The 21,196-nt window shown below is 34.7% G+C and overlaps 1 protein-coding gene across 2 annotated transcripts in view; it reads left to right on the forward strand.

Annotated features, from left to right (window-relative positions):
• Positions 1-21,196, forward strand: part of Acsl (Acyl-CoA synthetase long-chain) — a 95,757-nt gene that overhangs the window by 15,807 nt on the left and 58,754 nt on the right. The window contains exon 1 of one of the 2 annotated variants that reach the window (XM_076136675.1): positions 8,447-8,618. The exons of the other annotated variant lie outside the window; for it this stretch is intronic. The gene's annotated coding sequence lies outside the window, so the exon portion shown is untranslated. Of the gene's footprint in view, positions 1-8,446; positions 8,619-21,196 lie in introns of those variants that run through there. 2 annotated transcript variants of the gene reach the window in all.

Raw genomic sequence — 21,196 nt, forward strand, 5'->3', positions numbered from 1 at the left:
GGTCTGAGGTACATTTTGCGGTAGTTTTTCTATTCAATAGCGTGTAAACACATAAAAAAAATAAAGGTTTCGGATAGACAAGCTACCGCTAAATGTACCTTAGAAACGGGGGGTAAAATAGCTACAAGTATTTTGTACGGCCAGTTTCTTTATTAAAAGTAACAGTCAGAGTATGGGGCTAAAGTAAAAATAAAGTCAAATTTGTTTCTTCACGAATTAACTGATAGTTTTATGAAGAAACATATTTGCCTTTACTATACAAATGTCAAATAAAAGTTAATGGCTTTCAGATATGTATGACGAAACTGGCCGTTAATGGTTTCTGTGACGAAAACGACTGTCTTGTCTGTTGTAAAAATAGTGTATAAATAATGTTAAGGAAAATAATACTATACCGTCATAAAGCCCAGTTACTCATCCCGTATTACGTAAAACATGTTTTTCAAAGTGCAGCAGGAAATAACCTTCCCAATGCGTTCGAAGATTGTCTTGTGACTGTTCAAGCGAACTTTGACCGCAATCAGTTACGTAACCGGTCACGTGTTACAAACGCAATTATTTCTGTCTTTGATTGGTTCCGCTAATCACTTGGTTTGTTTTACAGCGTGTTTTTGCCTCTGCTTGTATAATTTTATAGTGTACGAAGTCCAGTTGACCGGATTCCTTAGTAATTGTCATATAAATGTTGTCATTTTGAAAATAATACGAGATATTTGTTTTTTTTGTCTTTTACTTGTGGCTTATACCGTGCAGATTTTTTTAAGATATGCCTATGTTATTCCCCGAGCTCTAATTTATTGTACTGCTAATATGTATCCACGTGAACTGAACAACAGTAGTGCAAGCGTAACAAAGTAACAAATACTTTCGCATTAAGGTTTAGTGGTTCCACAAAATCTATGTATAACCGATATTTACAGTTGCACTCACTAGTCGGTAAACCATCTGTAGGTTACGCAAATCCTGGCGCGGTCATTCCATGGATTGGTGACCGCATAGTGGTATTTGAACTGGGCGTCTTCGTGCTTCATGGGGCACGTTAAAAGTCGGTCCCGGTTGTTGTCAATGAAAGTAATAGTCGTTAAGCCAAGTCAAAGGCCTTCGGGCGGCTTGAATGACTGTGACACTAGGTTGACCACTAACCATTCGAAAATAATAATAATAAAATATATACCAAAGCCACATTTTATTACTTCAATAGCACTGCGCATTAAAACTACCACAAAAACGCTCTCGTCTTATCGTCCGCTAACACGTTTCGTTCCATTTCCCAGCAAGCGAACTGCGGTGATACATATTTGCCGGTGGTATTAGAAAACTTGGCATTATGAATAAACTTCAGACGCAATAACGACGACAGTTAATATTTTTACGTGAAACGATGAACTTTGTTCGTCTTTGACGTTTACTTTGAGATGAATCTTATCGTCCAAATTGATATTTGTGATAAAGAACGTTTTCTCTTTGTTTTCTGATTGTTGAAGTTTCTTTAGTTAGCGCCTAATACCTTTGTTGTCTATAAAGGAAATGTGACTTATTTTGTTTTCTTAAAAGATATCACCTGAGTTAACTTGTTGCCCGTGTAGTTTAGAAATATATAGTCATGAATTAGCAGTAATGTAATTATTTACGTTTTATTGTTTGATGATGTGTAATCTTCCTCGAGAATCTAAGAAATAGTTTCTATACTGATATTACATGACCCGCGACTCAGACTGTTGTAAGTTGGTCAAGTAAAAAATAATGTATCGTCACCCTATAACATTTTTACTGCTATTTAGACCCGTTTAGCATATTTGTTCTATGGTCCAAGTCGCGAAGGTTTAAAATCGTTGCGACGTTAGACTTGCCGTAGCCGTAAGAACGAATCGTTTTAGTATTAAAACTAGCGTTTACAATATCATCTTCAGGATTTCCATTTCCATCAATGATTCATTCAAGTAGTCTTTAGGTAATTTGTTTACGAAGCAGTGTAAATGAACCTACTTATAATACGAAGTGGTCTCGTCTCCTAGAACTGTCTACGTCACTCATTCATTACTTATAGCGTTTCCTTGTATAATTTCCTTCATGCAGTTTGTTTTATCAGCTGTTGCCCTTTGTACATTGCACTTTGTTATATTTAGATACTATTGCTTGAGTCAGACTTTACAATGAAATTTGTAAGGCTTTGAATCTATATTGAAGTGGAAACGGTCTTTGAAGACTCTTCCCAGAATCGGGATCGATTTTCAGTATAGAGTAGAGATACTAGTAGACAATAACTGTAAAATATGCGTTGGCAACTATACTGCAGCCAGTAAAACATGATAGTTTAAAACATATGCACATAATTAAAACTATTGACGAATTTCGATCCTTTGCAATATGAAAGTCGCTTATGTGAAATGGGAGTATGCAGTATCTTTAGGCAGTAAAATTGTTGTAGGAAACCAACGAGATTTCATCAATATTTTGTTGACTTATAGTAGACCTTTTGAAATATTAATTGCATTATAATAACAATAATATGGCGAAGTAATATAATAAAGACGCAGCCAGAAATAGAATATTTTTCCTGGCGATTTTCTCAAGACTGGGAAATTACGGCTTGAAGTAAATCATCATGCCATCAAAAACATTCTGTAAAAACCTCAAGTCTCGCCGTAAAAAGTTGTGAGATCTATATAATACCAAGTCGATTAATCTATTTAGTCTCTACTTAAAGGACCTTCTGTCTTAAGTTATTACGTATGTTATTATCATGCCAATTTAAAAATAAATACCTCTAAAACAAATAGACCGACCTGGCCATCGCATGATTTGATTATTAGTATGTATCACACTACACAGCACGACAAGAAGTTAATGCTCCTGAAATGTTAATGGCGAATTTGTGTTTTCTTGCGATGACCAAGTCGATCTATTTGTTTTAAAGGTATTTTTTTTTAATTGGGATGATAATAACATACGTAATAACTTAAGACAGAAGGTCCTTTAAGTAGAGACTAAATAGATTAATCGACTTGGTATTATATAGATCTCACAACTTTTTACGGCGAGACTTGAGGTTTTTACAGAATGTTTTTGATGGCATCTCACTTCTTTTTGTAGAGCGAACATAAGTCCAATTTGTACGGAAAGACGTTTTTTTTTCATAATTCAACATATTTTCTATGGGAATGTTGTTCAGTTTCATGGGCTAAACACCCTTACCCACCCTATAACCCCTCCCGTTATGCCTCATATAGTAGGTACCTATTTACACCTATTTATTTTATTTTCTACAGTAATAATAATTCATTAACTGCAAACGTAACCTTGTAATCTTATACATTTATATGGGATTACAAAGTTATTGTTGCAGTTGGTGTATTTAGAAAACTGGACCGAAATTTGAAAATATTAAATTTTTCCCATGATTAAGACACTAAACCCTATTTGTATTCTAAATTTTAAGTTTCTAAGTCTGCTAGAAGTACCTTAGACTTTTGATGATCGGTGAGTCAGTGAGTCAGTGAGTCAGTGAATCAGTGAGTGACAAAATTCAAAATTTTAACAAGTTGTCGTTCTTAAACTACTGGTTCAAATTGACTGAAATTTTAAATATACCGTGTTTATACAATGACTGATTAGTTGCTGAAAATCCAGGCTTCTTGTTTTATCCACAACGAAATTATAGGGGTGTCAAAAATAGCCCGAATCGCTTCGAGAAAAGGATGTTACGGCCGTGCCGCTTTTTTTTTGCTCGACTTGCGGGGGCACTTCCGTGCCCCCAGATAATTAATGTATGGATGAGGAAAAAGCGTAATGACTTGGTAATAAGTATCGTTAATGTTAGCGCGAATCAATTTGATATTCTTGACCTGTGAGATATTATTATAGGAATATCTTTGAGAAGTATTCCTATCAATATAGGTCATTTAATATTGCAACTTTTGATATTAGTATTATAAGTAGTCTTACAAAGTGAAATGGTTTACTATGTTTAATATAGTTAACTATCTTTCTTTATGTTATTTTCGTTGTAAAGGTTAATAAATAGTTTTAAACTGCTATAAAACTGTGAAGTTTCTTAATGAAGTTTTGTAAAATTAATTTAAAAAGTGCATATTGCCTACGTGTCTTTAATTAGTAAAAGTAGGCAGTCAATAGTTTTTCATATAGAGCTAAGCAGGATTAAATCATTTCCCTAGGCGATATGTTGCCACAAATTTATTTAGTTCTAATATTGATCTGATTGTGTTAAATAATGGTGCATTTACCATTACTTTAGAAAATGTATTTTTAACAGAATATAGTTCGCTAGAATTGATAACAACATTAGAATATTTCTTAATAGTATCCCGGATACGTGTACGGCGATCAGCTCGGTCCCTATTAAATAGGACTAACCCTGTCAATAGCGAAACGCGGGTGTATTTGATACACCTCTGCCTAACTGGCGTGATATTATGTTTGTATGTACAGTATAGTACGGCATACATTCGCAACAAAGTCCATATCCATGATAACAAGATAGCCACCGTACAGAGCACGCTTAGGTCACACAAACACGTTCCACCATTGTCTCACGTGTGTAGGAGTACAACAAATAACATTGTCACTTATATCCGACACACGTTTAGCGCTTATGTCACCCACTTACAGCTCATTTTCCTTTGACACTTGTAGCAGGACGCGATTTGTTGTTAAGGAATTATCCTATTCACTACGGTAATAAACTATATGTTTCTATTAAGCTCATTATTTTGGATTAATCTGAGGTGAAATTGATTTTCTGCTACTATCCTTTAGTTGGATATAAAATCATAAATCATCACAACAGGTGAAATCGGGATCAGTGGCCATTAAATCTTGTCCGTTTCTTGTATGATAGGTAATTAAAACGAATACATAATTTTCAGTAAGATCAATGTGTGAACTGCAATGTTCAGGTGACTTCTTAGTGTATTCTTTTTTCAGTACGTCATTTTCTGCAATTCAAAACTTTAGTATTTTTAATTTCCATTAAAATTACATTTCATGTTCTTGATTTCTTTATCCTTTCTGATAATAATTGCTATTTATAAACACCAGTATTTCTACAAGTTCCCGTCAATATCAGATATCTCTGTGTATCAAAACGGCAAGATAACAATAACTTCAACGACAATACACATTCAATTCCAACAGGAACAAATTAAACTCCAGAAATAGTACCACCCCGAGGGTAGTTTCCAGATCTTTCGATCGAATGACGTCATTGCTCTTGTAGTCAGAGGCTTTTTTCAATGACTTATACAAGTGATTCATTGGTGATTGTGTTTGAATTTTGTGGTCGTATATTCGAGCTGATTTCCAGTCTTATTTGTCACGGAATTCCAGCAAGAGAGCACGTGACTATTTGGTTTTTAATATAAACTTCAAACATTTGTACTTCTGAAAGTGCAAGCAAAATCATTGCTTTCATTTTAGAACCTACCTTCCTAAATTCCTAAAAACCTAATTCTATTGAATCCTCATTAAGCATATCATCCTTCATTGATGTGGGACATCGGGACTATCTTAAAATGCTTTCTACCTATTGAAAAAAATGTAATGGTGTATATAAGTCCAAAAGCGCCTGCCCAGCCTTAGGTGTCTTATGAGTTATTGCCTGAAACGGAAACGATATAACCTGCTCTCCAATGCACAAGTCACAGTTCAATCTCTAAACCATCTGCGGTATCAACTATATTAGCACGTTAAATATGTCAAACACCACTAAACCTTTCAGACGAAGTGCAAGTGGCCAACACCATTCTCCCTTAGGTATGTTTACGTCACGACCTTCCATAACACGCTCCGATCGCTGCACTTCGGATCACTTCGGCTCTTGATTAATGGATTCGAGTTTTACGGTCGGCTGAGTGCACTTGTACTCAGATTCTGATGTCTGTTTGATGTTGGTACGTCTGCTAAATAAGAATTTTTACTACTTTAAGTACTAAGACGTCATGAGATGATAAAGAAAATAAATTTTAGATTGTTTTTGTTGTTTATGTGCAGATCTGTGTTTGTGTACGCAATATTAAAAATTTAATGACGTCATTATTTATGGACCAGATAAAGCTAAGATCTTAGTGGTAAAGCCATTTGCCTCCCACGCAAATAAGGTTTCTAATACATAAACTCATTTACCATTCATTTAATCCGAGAGAACATCGTGAGGGTTAATATTCTAAGGCTCTAAGATCGCCAATTACTTAGGAGCTAATCACCGAAACAGTTGGAAGACCTCACCTGTTTTATATCATACAAAGTCTATGTCTAGCCAGTTAGAAAAAATATATATTAGGAAACCCTATAGGGCAGTTTCATTTTATACATAAGTTTCAGATTATCCATCTGCTAGATAAACTGACAGCAAATATATGAAAACAACTTTCAAAACTTCATCTGATAGTGTCTCAAAAGTAGTGAAACTGAGCCTTCGTTAATTATAGACTGGAATTCCAAAAACGCTTCAACGTTTCTTCAGAAGTAGTTAAAACAGGCCTAAGTAAAGAATAAACAGGAAAATTCTAATCGAACTCTTTACAGTTGCTGGTGCCTTGGTAACGCAAGCTTATAATCAATATCATGAAAAGGACATCCGTAACCACTATCTGTAGTTCAAAGTCAATGCTACTGACAATTAGTACATCTTGATAGTACACCGTTTGATTGCTGATAATGATAACAACTTATGTGATTACAGCTTTGTATTACGGTCGTATTATGAAATAATTCTGTAATCATATCGGTCGTATTATTAAATAATTAATTATAGTCAATGATTTGTAGTCATCATTGAAGCCGAATGGTTGAACGGCTTTGGAAATGGAAGATTCTTGGGGAAGACTTTGGTTGGTGTTCATCCTAGAGTGAAAGTTATTCAAGCTGTTTTATGCTTTAACTTAAATACTAATAACCTGATTTAAGACAACCGAGAGTACCCACCAAATTCCAAATCTAAGGGGTTGCAGATCAGATAAGAAACAAACTTGCCACTATCGTTTTCTGAAAATGGAAAATGAAAGAGTTATTTGGTCTTTGTTTTTCCTTCGGGAATGAGGTGTGGTTTTATGTACGAAGAGTTCACGATGAACAGTCTTTTATTGTTTACACCACCAAGGCATTACCATTGCACAATTAACTCCACAATCATGCTCACCGACTTATAATCATAGAAAAACTCGTCTGTCATTAAACCAGACAAAATTACGTATAATAGGACCTCGTTTCATAATACTACGTTATAATGTTCGCATAATACATGTCTTGTCAAGGTGAGATACATTATGAAGTAACTTAGCCAATTTGATGTTTTTTAAAAGACCCTCTTTTGTAAATCGCTGGTTGGTAAACGGTTAGTGAAGCAACCCTCTTCGCTGTTCTGAGGGGCCACTTGACCGCTAGCCAGACGAGGACGGTTGGCGAAGACAGAACTCGAACATGGTCTTTTAATGGACTACATTCAAAATATCATCTAGTGCCACTTGTATTGTCTGTAATTTTTGTCTTAATTACTGTTTTACTAAAATTACTTAATTAAAGTTTGAATTGGCTATACAGTAATATACGTAAAAACTGTCCCCAAGAATACACTCGATGTTGCGTTTTTTTTGGAATTAAAGATTGAGAAGTTTTTCGTTTCTCAAAAGATGATCTAACGAACATTTCTAGACAAAACAAAAAACTTTCTTGGTAAAACCCGGTCATTGACCCCAACTCTAATGGGGCACAAACCACACGAATAACGCTTTAAAATGAATATAGTTTTATCAGTTACGCATAAACGTATGACGTAGTTGATCCTAGATGATGTACCGAGTGTACCGACGCCACGTGGGAAATCGAGCGATCATGCCATCGCAACTACCACGGTACTATAGTTCACGAACCAAAACAAATCTGTTCTCGAATTATTCTCATTTCTCGAAGCAAAAAATCTGTAGATATTCTTGTTATTGTGTTAAGTGTCTTTCTGCCCTTTTGGGAATATTTTGTGTTGTGTGTCAATTGTTCTAGGTATTTTTTGTTTGCGACTGCTATAAACGTAATTGGGTTTTTCTGTTTGAAAATTCGCAGAAACTGTTACCAATTAAGTAGATAAAATTCAAATTGTTTGATGAAATCTGAGTGCAATGTTCCAAGTAATTAATACTGGGTATAAGTGTTATTACTCATGAGAGTGTAGCGTAATCTCATTTATCTTGTAATAGTATGTCTTATCAATCAATACGTTATCGAATGAACAAGCGTAAATAAACAACAATCTGTATAAATATCTATCTCTACATCTCTGAATAGGTAAATAGAGATGATACAGATGTTTACATGAAACAAAACACGCGTTCAAACGAGATTTGGTTAAAGAATTGCGGTGAGTTAAATCTGCGTAGTGAGTTTGTTGAACGTAGTAAAGGCCCTTCACCGGTCCACGTCACTGCTGGTTTTCGCCTCAGTTTCCGAACGCACACCGCGCCGGCCGGACACTGGCTGACACAGCGCGTGCTATCCGTCAAACAAATAAAAAAAACAACTTATTTTTTTAAAAACCCTGTATCAAGTGGCTGTGATAGTCGATAAGTGATATTTTTTTATAGTTAGGTTATCTGTCTGCGCTAAAAGCGGTGAGTGCTTTTTATAAATGTGCTTTTTGTGAACACGTGAAGTTGAAAGTTTTTGTGAACAGTTATAATTGTATCCCGGTTGTTAGGGGTTCGGGGAAAAGAGTAATAATTTTACAGTTATTTTTTAATAACGTTATCTAATGTGGAATGTTACGCTGTCTCTAATTATTTTAATGTCGCGTGTTGTGTTACTGTGTTGTAAATATAGCGAATTGGTTGCACAAGACATTTTTTCTTTCGCGATTCAATCAAAAGTTTAAAGACGCGTTTTTTTACTTTTTATTTATTTAAAAGGCTTTCACTTTTTGCCTTGCAGGTTAATTTTCGCTTTCGAATTAACTGGCGGGTATTTGTATAAAAAGTTGTTTTATTACTAAACAGTTTATTGCGTATTTGATGTTGAGATTTGCCAATTATAATGACTAGGAACCTTGTAGAACCAGATTTCAATGATCCTCTGACATTATTAAAATTGCAAGATCTTGTCAGGTTGTCTAAACAGATAAATCGAGCCTGAATGTCAAAGATCCGTTGCAAAAAATATGCTTTATCTTATTAATAACATATCAATTTACGAACATGCTTTTGAAGCTGCATGAGCTGCATGCCATTCATAATAATAGTATGAAACAAAACGCATGCCTTTTTAATCAAGGTGTCACAACAATTTTCCTTTACGACATGTTAATTTATTTACTCATTGATTTAGACAATGGCTAGTTCACTTCCGAGGTCAATACCTCGCCAAAATTAGACGTGACTGAAATATTAACTGTTCTCACAAGAAATAGTTTAACGTCCCACTTTGAAAAACATATGTTTAGGCTTTTTTCGGTTTGAATTCAGTTGTCAGCTCTTCACATTATGTTAACGTTCTATTTATTTCTAGTTTCGTTTAGATTTAAATTTTATTACATGTTTTCATTCATAAAATTTTATTTCAAAATGTCAAACTTAACACCTGTTTCTGCTCGTAACTGTACCTCACAATTTCCGTTTGGCTTTTAAAAGCCAACCCTGTTTTTCGATCTAGGTCTTGAAATTAAGCAAACAAGTTTTTGCTTAGCCAAAACTGGTTTAATTTAAATTAAAACTGGTTTATAAGCAATCAGTTGGAGTTAGAATTAAAGAAATCTTAGGATCCGTAATTTATCTAGCTGATAATTCATAATAAAGTAACTGTCCAACAGGCCACCGTCAGCTGCATAAGCCTTCAGTAGGCGTATCTCGTATCCCAGTTGACAACTAGTGTACGTCAAATCGATGGTCACTATTCACTACATTGCTGCTCATCTAAGGGAGAAAACAATGTACGGCATAGTAACTTTCATATAGTTGTCAACTGAGATACGTGACACCTCTTCAGGTCTGCCATGTTTTAAATTCTGCTTTTCGTGTACGTCCGTCAGCCGCAAAACCTTGTATACAAAGCTCCTTACTAAGTTATTGGACTATATTATTATTATTGTATTTTGGTACACACATTTACACATATTCCAACAAAACAATTTGATGGTTCGACTGTAGACGTCAATGTATATCTATTTGCCATATAAATACGGTGCTATAGACTTGAGACTAATCCATAGGTACCTTCCCCTATCTGTTCTGTCAATTGATATTAGCTTTCGCATCCCTTGCAGGGGATTACATTAGCCCCTGACCACTCTGGCTGGTTTATTGCTGAATAGATTTGGTAGACTGTAGTGATGGGTGGCAAATGGCGGCATATTGGTTTGAAACTGAATGTTGATTGCAATGCTATCGTGTATTTGGTAATGAATAAAGACAGTTTATTATATTATGCTGAAACTTTAACTGTTTTGCTTCTACGATTGCGAGTCCTTATATAAATAAGTTCGGTAATTGGTTCAGAGAAGTTTGATGATGGGGTATTATTATAATATATATGTATATTGATTGATTTGTTATTATTATTATTATAATAGTCTAGTATTTAAAATGTATATTATTATATTGGATCAGTAATTGGTTATAGATAAGCTTTGCGATATTAAATTCGGATTGCAAGGACCCTATTTATATATTTAGGAGATTTTTGTCGTTAGAATTAAATTTAACTATATGTAAATAACTTGCGACAGGCCCTGGCTATATCCGGGTTAAAATAGTTGTATAACAAATGAAATTTTCAATTTCACACACAAATTTTCCCCTTGAATCACTCTACTCTATTCATTAAAAAAAACCGCAGTAAATTCCGTTGCGTAGTTTCGAAGATTTAAGCATACATACGGACAGACAGCTGAAAGCGACTTTGTTTTATATAATGTAGTGATTAATTTAGTTGTTCAGATAACGATAATACACTCGTAATAGTAACACGAAGCACGTGCTACGCATGCCATTAATTTAAATAACACAATGAAAGGAAGTACGGAAGTGACTTGACCTAACTAAATAGTGTAAACAGTGTGTAAATGTTACGATGTGTTATTGTAATTACATGTCAATGTCATTAAACAATTGATGTTTTATATAAATATATTATGTAGTAAAAGGTTAATAGAATTTGCGAATTTTAGAATTGAAAACTGGCCTTTGATCTGTGTCACATAGACTTTAAGTGACTTTTAACCTAATTTAACCTGTGTTTTTGACTATATTTAATTGACCTGCGTTTTACTGTTGTCTTCTATTGCTCGTAATAATTCTCAAATAGTCAAATAAATCATGAAAAGGGTTTGGTAGATTTAAAGCTTGATTCTAATTGACATGAATATCGGTTCATCATTTTAAGATTTATGAGCGTAACATACATACTATTATATTAATTGTTTAGTGGTACAATATTTTTAAGTATAAAGTACAGTTATAATTATAAGTTTAGTAATATTCTTTTGGACATTATACATAATGTAGTGTTTATAATGAAACAGTGAAATCTTAATTAACGTGAAAGTATTCTTTGTCACGGACACATGAAATAAATATGAGTAATCATAAAATGGACTGAGAACGTCTCGGCGCGATACCATACTTACATACCATAATTATTTATCAAACTTTTGTTCAACTGTAAATACTTTATTATACAAACAGGCACACAGACAGTCCGACCCGAAATTAGAATTCGATCGTATTGCCATAATCTCGATATCAACTATGAAACTGTCGATGCTTTACAACAACGTTAACTAAATAAAAGTTTATCTATAAACACTCGATAAATGAAAAAGTATGAAAATATGTTTAGTAGTTTTTTTTTATACTTTAAAGCATTTAGACTGACAGAATTGGCAATGAGACTTGCATTTTGCTTTTTAATCTTCTTACCCCATTTCCTTTGATTGTGAAAATTTTAGATTTTTATTTGAGCTCATAAAATAACCGTTTCTACCGGGGTTATTGATATTATGTGATCGATTTTAAAATGACTGCTAATGACTTCATAATGTAGAAGCCGTAAGTGCGTAGAATATAAATGATGTGTGAGAATTCTAATGACAATGTCATTCACCTCAGACGACATGTTTGCTAAAGACATTTTTGTTTTGACGAAATCCATTCTTATTACTTTTTTTTCCCTAACAAATTCTGGATCTATACGAATTATTATAAAAGCATAAATCTAATTTATTTTTGTAAATAAGTAAAGCAGTGATAGCCGAGTGGTCTTTGCTGCCTAAGCGTAGGTTAAGCATTTGCTTGCCATATGTAGTATTTACCCAGTAGTGGGACAAAAAATAATTTGACTAGTATTTACTTTGTTTTAACTTATTACTATATTACACTGTTGGACAAGGGTTTCCCCACAGGTTGAGTGGGGGTAGAGGGTTAGACCTTGAGTCCATTACTATTTGCGTTGTTGGTTATTACTTCTAGTCATTTAAAATATTATTAAGTGAAGTGATTTTCATAATTAAGCTTATAATCTTTTACAGCAATTAAGTGCAGTTAATTAAAATTGCAATGGCCAAGTAACAGTGTTTAACCAGTTATTCTCGTTATGGTAAATTATGAACAGTTGCGTTGTTGTAACTATCCATGCGTGACGAATTGACTGCAGCACTAGTGATTATGTTTGAGATAACAGTCGAACGGAACTACGTGAGATTAGATAATACTGGATGTCTGGAAAATATAAGATCATTTGTATGATTACCGAAATAATTATCATTTGTTTTCTCCGTAAAGGAAAACACTGCGATAAAACATTTTATTCCGCTAGGATGCAAAAACCTCGCACTAAGCCAACGTGGTAGACTAACCCTTCCTTATTCTTTCTAAGACCCCTGCCTTATAGTAGGTCAGCGATGCGCTTTTCTTCGCTCTGTCATTACGTAATATGCCTTAAGTTATCTGAATAGGTGAAGCTGTTTAGCCGTGATAATTCGCGACAGAGTAGACTTGGAAGTCATCACAGGTCAAAGACTATGGTTTCAAAAAGAAGTTGTGCATTTTATTGCTCTGCATTCCTTATCACATATACATGGCATAACTTAGATAACGCTATAATTTTTATTACACAATAATATTTTTTTCCCTGACTGACTAAAGGAGGCTCTAACCTCTGCCTTAATATTAGTAGGAAGTATATTCGTGTTTTCCATACAGTTTACTAACTTGGTCATCGAGCTCGTGCTTCAAACATAACATTCAACAACGCTATACGAAACGTTTATAAACTTAACTTGCTACAACATGCTTGATAACTGCTTATTCTGTCTCACACTTTTGGAAGAGATAGTATTCGTTGAAATTTTTTCCTGTTGCTTGACGAAAGTAGGTAAGTGTTATTATGATGATAGTTTTAAGCAATTATTGTGTTATTTGCTTTAAAAAAAATACAGTAATGGTATATCTTAATTCGTTCTTAAATGTTTACGTGCCTACTCGTTGTATGAAGTTATTTTTTTATAGTAATAGCAAAAATGCCGGTCTGAAGGTTAAGTGTGTACGATTGCTGACCACGAGATCTCAGGTGAGAATCCTCGGTCGGACAAAGTTCTACTGGTATTCTTCTTATTTATATTGTAGTGATTTTAATAGTATATCCTAGTTTGGTAACGTGCCCCCTATTATTAAATGGGACTTTAATTAATGGCGAAACGCCGGCTTATTTCGTGCACCTCTCTGCCTACACCTTCGTGTATGTATGTATGTAGCATAAATGCTTAAAATGTCGGGTCTTAGTTACTCAGATCCGACTTAAATAGCAAATAAATAAGTAACTGTTTGTTGTGAATCATTCATTGTGTCGCAAACAAAGCCAGTACAAGCGGTGCATTTCTACAATGACTGAGGTTTTCCCAAGTTACACGTGCAACAAACTCTTTTCGGTGAATAAAAATATCATACCTACTTCCTAATCATATTATAAATGCGAAATATTGTAAGAATTGATACTCATTCATGCAAAAACTAGTGAAAAGATTTTAATAAAATTTGATACACAGATAGTTTATGATCTATTTACTCCCGAGAAATGTTTTAATGCGAACGAGATTGCCGGTAAAAGCTAGTTATACATCTACATTAGTAATAACTAAAATATATTTAAGCAATCTTTTCCATTAAATCTACTTTTCAATATCACTGAGAAACTATCTTCAATACATATGTAGTTCTAGTCTTTACGTATCTCAAAATCTAAGCGTTTTCGCATTCAAGTCTACGCCAGACGGATTTAATATTAAAAGATGTTCCATCTTACACGGTCACTTTAAGATTTATGTATGACGAATGTGTCTATCTTTTTCCGACTTAGCGAATATGAAAAGGATAGATGTTTTATACTTTTTAGTACGTTGAGGAGTTTGTAGCTTAGTTAACAGCCGCGCAGATCGATCTCTGAGGTTAAGCTACGCTTGCCGATGTTGATCTGTGGATGGGTGACCGTCTTATACATATCGAGTTAAATCTCTCTGAGAGTTGTTAACAGTAGTCAGAAGCTTGAAAGCTTGACAACCTATCTTACCGAAGGTTATCGTGTTATATGTGGCAGTCGCTCCATGTAAAATACAGATATTCAGCTGCATCTTTTGAGACTGGAAGCCGTCTCCAACAAAGTTTGGAAGAAAGGCTAGGCTAAAGAAAAGTACGTTGAGAATATTTCAAGATGAGTTTGAAATGTTACATGTTTCTGTCAGTTATGTAGTGTTACTTCCGCATCGTGTGTATCGTATATAAGTAATTGATTTGTCCAGATGAATTCTACGTATCGTGTGTGTCTGTTTAGTATGTATGTTACTAAGTAATTGCTGTGCCCTGTTCGTTCCGCTATGATAGTGGTTTAAAGTTGTTGCTTTGAGGGGCTACACTCCCAATAGTTGATTTGATTCTCATAAAGAATAGTGCTATTTAACATTAAATATAATATGAGTTAAAAATTTAACAAAATGCAATTTTGTTTTGTTTATTGCCTTCCGTCATGTCGTTAACACAGAGAAAATGTTATATATTTACACTGCTTTCATTACTTGTTGTAGTAGTAAAGAACTTAATAATATAATCCCTAACAAAGCTTATAAACCTACTACTATAGCTATTGCGAATTGAAGTAAATAAAAACATTTATCGAAAAATATTGGCCCGTTTAAAACCCTACCACGCCCCTCAAATTGCCCATATATTCTAACCACCGGTTTTCTAACCTTTGGACCGACATAATAGTTTTAAAAAACAGTATTTTTTCTATGTTTGTACGTGACTTGGCAAGTTTTTATTCCACTCGTATGTTTTTTTCCAACGGTCCAGTGATTTCTATAACGAACACGCGAACTTTATTGTTATTAGAATCTAGATATATTACACTTCTTTATCAACTGCACCTATTATTAGAATGTTTTGGATATAAGCTATGTCCACATCAGTGCGTTTTCTCATCTTTCTTGTGTTTACGTTAGAAACTGTCAAGGGAAGTTGCAAGATGAACATGAAAGTGCCCGATTGTGGACATAGTTATTTGACGTAAAATTTTGATATTCTGTATGGATTCTCCCTTTTCTGGTATTGGCAAATGAACTAATTATAGAGTTTCACCGTCGTAGGTCAGAAACCCTCTTATCAGCTTTTTTTGCACTCAAAACGACCTATATTTCAATTAATAGACTCTCACTATACATTTTATTTATTAAAAGAGGTTACAAAGAAAAATAATTAAGCAAAAACACCTCACAACTGTGTAAGATAAAGAGGACAGTTATTGCGAGATTACCAGGCGATAAGAAGTCACGAGGAGGTGGCGGGTCACAACCCCTGCTAACAACCGCTGATAATGGCTTACAAACAACCTGGCACGTAGTATCGTGATGACCTTTGTGGAATGTATTTCCTTAGAAATGTCATTTTTTCTTTATTATGAAGAACTTACATCCTCAAAGATAATTAGTAGAATAATTTGTCATTTTTTGGGATATTATTGAGGATAAAGCCTAGCTTATTCTTTTCGAAGGAAGCTGTTGTCAATTCAAGTTGACCTTCAAGTACCTTGAATGATTTAAAGATTCACTCGCGGCTGTTGTATTTTAGCTATCTACTAAAGGACACACTACCGTCTTCGCGATTACATTCTAGTTATTCTAGTATCTTTGAGTCAAAGAAGATAGGCTGACAAAATTCCTGAATTGTCTAAAAACGTTCCTCATATAAATGTTTTACCCAATTCTGGATTAAAGTCTTTCTTGTGCGATGAAAGTACAACGAAAGCATCTACCAGGCGTTTATAAATCTCGAAGAGTTGGTCCGAGGCGTTCTCATTCTGAATGCAAGTAAACACAGCTGTTCCTTTATGGTACTTACTGGGCGAAGTTCGTTGATCTCCTTGCTCCTTCCATTGTTGTCACGCTTCAAGGTGTTTTACTCGACGAAAATGGACATGATTCTTAAATAACGTTTTAAGCCATGTGCCTATGAATCATCACAACAATATACAGAATCACTACATAGTATAAAGCTAAGTCGCCCCTAAGTCTGCATGTATGATATTTATGCAAAAATCTTTAAAACTACGCGGTGATTCATGTGTAAGGTTTATGTGTAAAAGTTGTAAAGGTTTTTTTTATAAAATTAAACTGGGCGAAGCCGGGGCGAGCTCCTAGTAATACTCATATTATTATAACAGACACAAAGTACTGAACCTATTAGTGAATCACACGTTTTGATTTGAAATTGAAACTTACTCGCTCGCTACAACGGTAAAGGCGCAACCAATTCAATTGACGCAGTCATTACGCGTCATTCATAAAAGTGATATGCATATTGTACACGACGTCTGTCTTCCGTCCAACGTTCGTGTATTAAAATCATATTAGCCTTCAGGTGCATATACATTACACATCTAAATACGATTATACATAACTCAAAGGTGACTGACTGACATAGTGCTCTATCAACGCACAGCCCAAACCATTGGTCGAATCGGACTGAAATTTGGCACGCAGGTAGATGTTATGACGTAGGCATCCGCTAAGAAAGGATTTTGATCAATTCTACCCCTAAGGAGATAACATAGGGGATGAAGTTTGTATGAAAATTCTGTCTAAAGTCACAAACCAGGAGAAAGAAGTGGCGGGCTAAAGCTAGTTAAATATGAAATCTAATATCGTATTCTCAAAGGCTTGAAGAATGTGTGGCTGAACGTAGTCACGCGGAGTGCGGAAGGCCGGGAAACCTTTGTAGCATATTGTTATCTAACCGTTGCGTGAGTGATCTGTTCAGCGTGCGTGGTCAAGACGGTTTCTCTTTGTTTCTTAATCATTTTCAAAAAGTTATTTAATGACCCGAAGCATGATTCCTTTATTACTTTTTGTTTTTCGTCACCATTTCCATATGACCTAATGCTGGGACTATATTTCTATGCATGAGTAAGTTGAAGATTATAATCCTATCACACTAATGAGAGCTAGAAATTATATGACACATCTTTAAATGTTTTCTCTCTGTGATGGTGACACTACACTTGTTTATTTGGGTATACAATCCTGTCTCATGTCTTTATGAGTGAATAAAACAGTATGACGAATAAGAAAATTAAAAATGCCAGTGTAATCGCACCATTGTGCGCGTAGAATGTAAAATATTCGCCAGCATGTGACCTACCCAGTTTAGCCAGACACATAAACATACTAGGATTACATGAACTGATAGCAAGTTACAATACGCGAACTCTCTCTGAATATTAATGGGCACTGTTTATTTTGACTCCTCGCACACATGGGCTCCTGGTAACGGAACACGCAATACTTAGAATTCAACTGTTGATTTCTGAGATGTCCTTTCGTTCAAGAGTCAGGGTCATGAGGAAATACGCTTTAAATAACATTAATTTGTTGCTTTTGCGAATTGGTAAACAAAAGTACTCATTATGTGTAGTCTATAGCATATGTATTTAGTTTCATCGGTCGGGTTATTCAGGGAAAATGTTCATGTACTACCAAAATGTGGTTATGATTCTTGTTTTCAAAACGTTTACGCGGTAACTGCTGATAAAGACGGTTGCAAAGACAATATTCTGGGACATATTATTTATATTTATAAGCAGAATTCCTTGGTGTCTGGAAATACCCGAGTACACTAATTAATTATATTACTTCGTTAAATTACTTCATTATATTTGGTGCAATAGGCACGCTCAGAAAATCACGTACTACCTACAGCTGTATATAGTATAGTACTATGTACTCCCACTTCCATTTAAAAATATTTTTGTTTTTATTATACAACAGACTAACTCTAGTACTCAATCAACTTTGAGTTTTATAGTGCGTTTCAGCACGTTTCAGTTATTTTTATTATCCGTGACTGAAAACATAGCGATCATAAATAAAATTTTGTTGCATATTACTTTGTTATGACAAAAATCTTTAATAGACGTTGCATACAGCTTTAATTTAGTTAATCTTTAGCGCGAATAAAATTTCTCAATACAACATCTATTAATCTCCTGAGATATTAATAAATCGATCGATCAGCTGTAGACACGGACGGACTTCAAATAGTCGAGTAAGCGAAATGTGAATAATAGTCCATCCTATACATGCAATACGAAAGTTTAGAACTTCTGAAGTGACAGTCTAAAGAAAAATTCTTGAAACATAGACGTGAAAAAAACTGACATACCATCAACAAATAACCTACAACTATAAATAGACGTAGACTTTGCTCGAGTAGTTTCAATATTGAAACGGATTTATGTCGATGATAAACGCTAAATATAGCTGGCGCATAAGTTGACCTTTGGAGCTATAGCACTCTTCTCCAAAGGTTATCTCTGGTAGGTGCGGAGAGGAACCGATAACCTTAGATAGCGCGAGAGATAGGTGCTTGAGGACACTCAGGGTTGTCATGCACTTCGCGGATGTTAATTCATAAACATGTTTGCATTCATACAGCTAATTGGTTATCTTGTTTAGTCTAATCAGGAAATTGTAATTATTACTTCTGTTTGATATCACCGCTTATGTTTTGCTGTTAAGAATATCTAAGCATTTTTTTTTTGCTGTTTCTATTTGTAACAGAAAATTGGTTTCTCTTTTGTGTATCATTTCAGTTATTGTAATAGCTATTTCATTTATTCTCACAATTTGTTTACTATAGTAACGAGTTTCGTAAAGTCTGAATAAAGAAGATCAAAAGCAGCTCGAAAGAGCTGTTTTTAGGTCAAAAACTCGGCAAACAGCTTCAAGCACTATTATACAATTCTATTTTTTATTATATAAAAATGCTAGTATAGTTTAATGTCCCTCGGCACAGATTATCGAGTTAGTTATGCACTAACACGAAACCGAGTGAGCGACCGAGTTGCAGCGGCCCCGCGGTGTGGGATGTTGCAACCGTTTTATATAAACGTACAGGATTTTGCTTGCAAGCGAATGTACACTTATTGCTTATTGAACCGAAGGCATGTTTACTAAATGCTTTTTAATATAACATTAAATTATTTTGCTTTAGAAAGCATGTGGAATTAAAAAGATGCAAGTAGTTGTTATTAGTTATCTCCAAACTTAGATTTTAGTTTTGTTGGTCAATTTAATGTCAAAGTTCGAATACCCAACGACCTTTTGACTGGCCTTTACTTTGGCTCATATATCAGACATCTATAAGGATTGATTTGTGCTTGGTGTGTTGTTGTTAATGCTTGTTTAAAACAAAAATTACAAAGCATCTTTGGACTGGTCATATTAAAGTTTCCCTGATTTTATAATAGACTAGCTGACCCGCGCAACTTCGCTTGCGTCACATAAGAGAATCATAATTTTCCCCGTTTTTGTAACATTTTTCGTTGCTACTCCGCTCCTATTAGTCGTAGCGTGATGAAATGTAGCCTATAGCCTTCTCCTATAAATGGGCTATCTAACACTGAAATAATTTTTCAAATCGGACCAGTACCTAATTCCTGAGATTAGCGCGTTCAAACAAACAAACAAACTTTTCAGCTTTATATTATTATAGTATATAGTATAGATTAACGATTGTTGAATGCCAACAACTTACTATGGGACTATAAAAGTGTACTTAACGTATACTTAAATGTAGCTTTTGATGACAGCCGTTTACTGGATAAAGTTTATCCCTATACTTCTCACTCAAATATAGTTTCAAACTCTAAATGACAAACGTCGATAAAATAATCCGACATTACTCCTCGTTTATTAATAAGCGCTTAAAGTATTAGCATAGTCTCGAGCCGTCTTAAAACCTACAAATTCTCAAAGTCCCATACATTTTCTTAAGTATATAGTACATACATCATGTTTAAAAGGTCGTGTAATCTTCCCTCCTCAGCTCTTAGGGCTTGTCTGAGCACTAAATTTACTTTAAGCTTTCATATGTATGCAAATTTTGTCTCATCCACGCTCCTTCGCCGAAAAATGTTCTATTTCAATGTAAATGGTTTAACGTATGGGTAGTTATGAGTGGATTGAAGAGGTCAGTTATTTATCGAGTCCGACTGCTTAACCACTGATAGTAGACAACTGCAATTCTAGGGGTAAATGTCCAGTTAGGACAAAATTGTTATAGGGTTTTTGTGTTACGATGATCGTCCGTCACACCACTTTCATTGTACTGAGTGTCGAAGGTAGTACTTTTGTATTCAAATGCGATATAATATATGTATATGTTCGTGGGGTCTTATTGTGATAGTTGCCTTTGACTTTGATTCGAAATTCATCCTAGTGTGAAAAAGTATCTGAAATTGATAAAATAATTACTAGTGATTTGACAATCTCTTCATGTCTTATTTCATTTTGGGTTGGGTAACGTCGTTTTAATATTAACTGCTAGCAAATTCTCAGTAACAATCGATATTTGGTAATTAGCAGCAAAGCTTCCATGGGATGAAAATGCGGGTGAACTCTCTATTCCCAGAAATACAAGAGCGATGTTATGATTTGTGGAATCGTGTTCGATATTCGAGTACTGTGGTTACGTTCGTGGTAGTTCGTTTATTTCCGGATGCATTCGTGTTTGGGCGTCTGCTGAAATGCGACTGCGGTAAATGTGGGGTAGTATAGAGTTCTACTTTGTACCGTTTGGAGAGTACAGTGACCGATACAGCTAATGCCGTGATGATACAAGACACGAAACAACTGTAAAAGATACGTTTGTTTTAG

Source organism: Anticarsia gemmatalis, chromosome 3, assembly GCF_050436995.1.
Source record: "Anticarsia gemmatalis isolate Benzon Research Colony breed Stoneville strain chromosome 3, ilAntGemm2 primary, whole genome shotgun sequence".
In the NCBI taxonomy this organism is placed as follows: domain Eukaryota; kingdom Metazoa; phylum Arthropoda; class Insecta; order Lepidoptera; family Erebidae; genus Anticarsia; species Anticarsia gemmatalis.